Here is a 5,395-nt window from a genome sequence, read left to right as displayed (position 1 = left end):
TGGTGGTCTAGCACTGGCATTACCCACCACAGCTTCATGAAACCTGGTCAATGGATTACAGCAGATGTCTACTGCAACCAATTGGATGAAATGATGCAGATGCTTGTGATGAAGCAGCCAAGACTGATCAATAGAGACAGGCCAATCCACTTGCAAGACAACGCTGTCACACAAAGAATGTCACTCAAACTACAGAAGCTGGACTCGGAAACTCTGTCATCCACCATATTCACCAGACCTTGCACCAACTCACTATCACTTTTTGCAGGCTGTGGACCACTTCTTGCAAGGAAAAATATTCAATTCTCAACAAGCTGTGGGAAACGCCTTTCGCGCTTTCATCGCCACTTGCTCTGGCATAAGCAAGCTACTGTTAAGATGGCAAAACTGTGATTAATTCTATCGCTTCTTCTTTGAGATACAATGAACTAAAGTTTTAATTTGAAATCGGACATTTCAGATTTAATGACCTAATAAATCCTGTCCTACCCAGTGCTCTGGAGCCTGCCCCTGCCTCCCACCCCGTCCTGCTAGTTTGGGCTTGTCTTCAGTTCTTGCCTGGACCGTGACAAAAGTCTTCTCTTTAGCTTGTTCCCAGCTTGCCCTCACCTATGTAAGGGTGATATCTTTTTTTTTTTTTTTTAATTCACATATTGGTTTGCTTTTCCACAAAATTGGGACCATACCATATAATCAGTTTTATGTCTATTCTTTCCCATTGTTAATCTTGCAAGCACTAGCCTATATGCTGTTTGAAAACTTTTTATAGCTGCAGTTGTCTATGATTGGACTATAGTTTACTCCATCATCTCCCTAATCAGTTAGGTTGTTTCTAGGTGCTTCTTTTGTCTTTTTTTTTTCTTTTATAAATAATGCTGTGATGCATCTTTATGATCCTTTCTTTTTTTTTTTTTTTTTTGTGAGACAGAGTGTCACTTTGTTGCCCTGGCTAGAGTGAGTGCCGTGGCGTCAGCCTAGCTCACAGCAACCTCAAACTCCTGGGCTTAAGCGATCCTACTGCCTCAGCCTCCCGAGTAGCTGGGACTACAGGCATGCGCCACCATGCCCGGCTAATTTTTTTTCTATATATATTTTAGTTGGCCAGATAATTTCTTTCTATTTTTTTTTTTTTTTTTAGTAGAGGTGGGGTCTCACTCTTGCTCAGGCTGGTCACGAACTCCTGACCTCGAGCGATCCATCCGCCTCGGCCTCCCAGAGTGCTAGGATTACAGGCGTGAGCCACTGCGCCCCGCCTTTATGATCCTTTCAAAATCTAGTCCTGTCTCTCTCTTGCTTAGAGTCCATCAATGCCTCCCTGTCATTGAAGGTCAATGTTCTACTCCACAGTGTGGCACATAAGGCCTCTCATACTGGCACCTGCCTACCTTGCTCATGTCATCTCCCAGCCACAACCCAAACCCCAGCCTTCCCTCCACTCGAAGCTCCAAATGTGAACCACCTTGATTTTTTCATTCCTGCTTCTTCCTCTGTAATGTTCTCTCCTTTTTCTCTCCGGAAAAGTCCACTGCCCATGTTTACACGCTCAACATCCCTTATAATGATGCCCAAGGATGATATCCACTAAAACCTAGTGGGCTTTGGGACATGGGCAGCTAGTCCACTGACAGATTAAAAACTTCCAAGATTGCCTAGCCTAGCCTACAGGGGCTTGCTCAGAATTTTTGGATCTAGAAGTAATTCCTGGCCTATGATCACACACAAAGATGGAGGCAGAATAATGGAGCCAGGACGAGACGTGGCCTGCTCTCCCTTTCTTGGTGGGCTGCAATGTTGCCCAGTAGAGGGCCTGGGAGCCCTGATGGGGAACCCACTTGCAGAGTACAGTGGCCAGTCATCCTTCCTCCCCAACCGACAGGAATACCTTCCCACAGTCTGAATGGGGGTGGCAAACTGTGGCCCATGGGCCAAATGTGGCCTGCCACCTGTTTAGTACCTCTTGTGAACTAAGCGGTTTTTATATTTTTAAGTGGGTGAAAAAAAATGAAAGAACAGTATTTTATGACATGTGAAAATTACATGAAATTGAAATTTCAGTGTCCATAAAGTTTTATTAGGACACAGCCACTCTCACTTATTTATGTACCATTGTCTTTGGCTGCATTTGTGCTATAATGGCAGAGTTGAGTAGCTGCTACAGAGACAGTTTGGCCTGTGGGTCTAAAACACTGACTCTGTGGCCCTTCGAAGAAGTTTGTGGAACCCTGGTCTAGACAGTGCTGCAGAGGGCATGGGGCGGTAGAAGGCAGACTGGAAGACTGACCGACCAGATGAAAAGGCTTCAGGAAGGCAGGCTGTTTATGGGGCTAAAGGTGGCATGGGCAACCAAATACGAAGATTCAACAAAGAATATTTCCACCAACTTGTTGAAAATAACTATGTAAGAGACAGAATTTGATTAAAAAACAACTTCACATTTTATTCATGGAATATGGTCATTTGTTGAGTTGAAGGCATGGAGGATAAAACCTGTTCTGATAAAGACTGAACAAAAGACCCCACCCCACTGGCATGTAGTGAGCACTTTTAATGACTAGCTCATCACACAAGACATTGCATTCATCAGAGCTGAAGGTGCTTAACAACATTGGTAACATTAAAAATTTAGCAGAAAAGGCCTATACGGACAAAGTATAAGATTAATATTAAATTGGTATAGTGTACACTTAAATTACATATTCACAAAAAGAAGCTAGAGAAAGAGAGATGAAAATGCACTGACGTATTTTTTTTTCTTGCAACGTGAGTTAAATTCAGGTCTCCTTTCCTATAGAATGTAAAAAAGACATCCACAAGGCAATTCCACTGCTATATTACACATTACCAGATGTTAGAAATAGCTTCCTCAAAGGAGAATGCACTTATTTTTTAAGTTAGTAGCACACTTAACACATAACCAACCTTAAGTTAGAAAAGCCACTTTTTTGAAGGCACAGTTTGTTCCCAGCTGAACTTTGGAAATCAAAATCTGTCTTAGGTGACTCCATCTGGCAAGGAGGATGAGTTAACTGGTATTTTCTGTGGTACCAAAGCCATCCCACAGCCACCCCCAGCCCTAGCACCTTTGTGGGTCTCCATGAGATGTGTCTAGAGAGTGGCATATTTTCTTTTTGATCAGAATCATGTGAAGATTCTGGAGCTGTCTCAGGTCTTCCTTTGTTCTCTGTGAAAATGCAAGCAACTCTGCTTTATGAAGTGGCATCAGCAACAGGTCCTTCATGGGCAGGGGAGAGGGGGAAGCCCAGCAGAAGGCAGCAGCTGGCCATCACCCAGACTAGGGACAGACCCTCAGCACAGGCCTCAGAACAGCAGGCTCTAAACAAGAATAGAATAAAATATACAATGTCCTCTAATGTGCTGAAGACAAATTTCTAGAAAAGTCAGGGCAACACTCTATGTACGTGGGATAGAAAAACCAAAAGCAGGGAAGAGGGGATGGTTGGCTTCCTCGATCCAACAAAAGACAGGGAAGGTACAAAAAATGCTACTTTCTTTCAAGTCAGCTAAATCACTAATCTCATTATGCAAATAGAAGGCTTCAGAGAATGTTTGGCAATAGCCTTTACATGTATTTATTTGAAAAAATTGGTTTAGGTCTGAGATATAATGACTAACCTCCATGAGTCTATTATGTCCGGTGATGACAAAGAGAAAGTTGCTATAACACACGTGGAAGAAACAATTAGGAGTGGGAACGTGTGAGAGAGCTGCTCTGCATTCCGGTTTCGTGCTTTTGAGCAGCCTTTTTGCTGCAAGCCCCATGAACTAGTTTTGTTTGGGCTGGGTGTTGTGTTTAAAATTTTCCTTTTACCAGTTATCAAGAGAATAACAATGCTGAGCCTATCTGATAAACAAATGTCTAACCTGATCACCTTTAATCAAGTCTTCCCACCCTGGGACGGCTGTAACGACATGGATTAGAATCCCTGAGGTGGCTTTTTGTGACCAGCGTGCACAAAAAGTTGTGTTTGCCTATGGAGGCTGTATTTTTAGGAAGGTCATGCATTATGGGAAGGGAAGTTTTATAAACAAATTGCTACATAAATACTAATGCACAATTGCAGCACTAATAGTGATTTTCTTTGCTTTGAGGGACTATTGTTTATAGGCTGCAAACTCTAAAGGCCAGTGCCATGTTTTAAGGTAAAAGGCACTATTATTTTAAAATTTCTGATCTATCTTACTATTAAAATCAGTCCCTTTCACCATCTTCAAATATTTTAATTAATTTGTTTTAAAAAAAAGACAAGGGCCATGTTGCTTCAAATATTTTGTTTGAGTTACCAACACAAAGAAATCAGTTTTATTACAGAAGTTGGTTTTAATTAATGCCCCTAAATGATTCCTTTCATAAAATGAAAGGAGAGAACAAGCTGGGCCACTTAAAATGATAATATCTGGGCTTTTTTCCCCTTAGCCAAATCCTTCTATACAGTGAGCATCATTTGTGGAGTTCTAAATCCTAAAACTGGGTGGCAAAGAACCGAGCTATGATTCAAGTCATCTTGTAAGAAACGCAGAAGTGGGGGTGGGAGTCCTGGACAGGTCGGGAGGCCCCAGGTACCCAATAAACTTCTGCCACACCAAGGCCTGGCTAATGGTGATTCCCGGAGGCGTGGAAGGCTGAGGGGAAGATCACTGTTAGCCACATCTGTGTGATACTCCATTCCCACAAACTCTACAAGGCCCCCGAGTCTGTCAGACAGGTGGCCTTGAGCTAGTGGAGAACCTGTTCCCAACCACAGATGGAGAGATCAAGAGGAGAGCAGGTGGGGAGGAAGAGCTCACCCAATTCCCCGCACGTCTCCAGACACCACAGGGAGCAGCGCTGGTCTGGAGCCTGCTACTAAAATACATGCCGAGGATGGAGGGCGGGAGGGGGAAGAGGTGACACCTGTCAACAAAAGAGCAAAGAATGCAACACACTCTATTTCCAAATCTAACACTGATCCTTTTCCAGGGGTACAAAAGAATCACACAAAATGCACTCAGTGCGTGTGCATGTGTGTGTGTGTGATGACTCTTAACCAAAGGTCTGGGGAGGTCCCTCCCCGCACAAACGACTGGCTCACGTGGTCCTTTAGTGGCTCACGCTGTCCCCTAACGTGCTGACTCACGGTAGGAATGAAATAGACACCAAATAGGGAAATAAAGGTTGGTGGCTGCAAGATTCAAACTCTGCCCACATCTTTCCATACACTCATTAAAGTGAGAAATCCAACTTTTCCTTCTCATTCCAGCATGGTACTCAAAGGCCCAAGATATTCAGGGCCAGGCTACTGTGCTCAGACTAAAACTCTAAGCATTTTGCTGACAGAACTTAGGTGTCGGCCCTAAGAAAAAGCAGGACACACACTTCCTCACAACAACAAAAATC

Source organism: Lemur catta, chromosome 21 (genome assembly GCF_020740605.2).
Source record: "Lemur catta isolate mLemCat1 chromosome 21, mLemCat1.pri, whole genome shotgun sequence".
Classification (NCBI taxonomy): domain Eukaryota; kingdom Metazoa; phylum Chordata; class Mammalia; order Primates; family Lemuridae; genus Lemur; species Lemur catta.
This window is presented reverse-complemented; position numbering follows the sequence as displayed.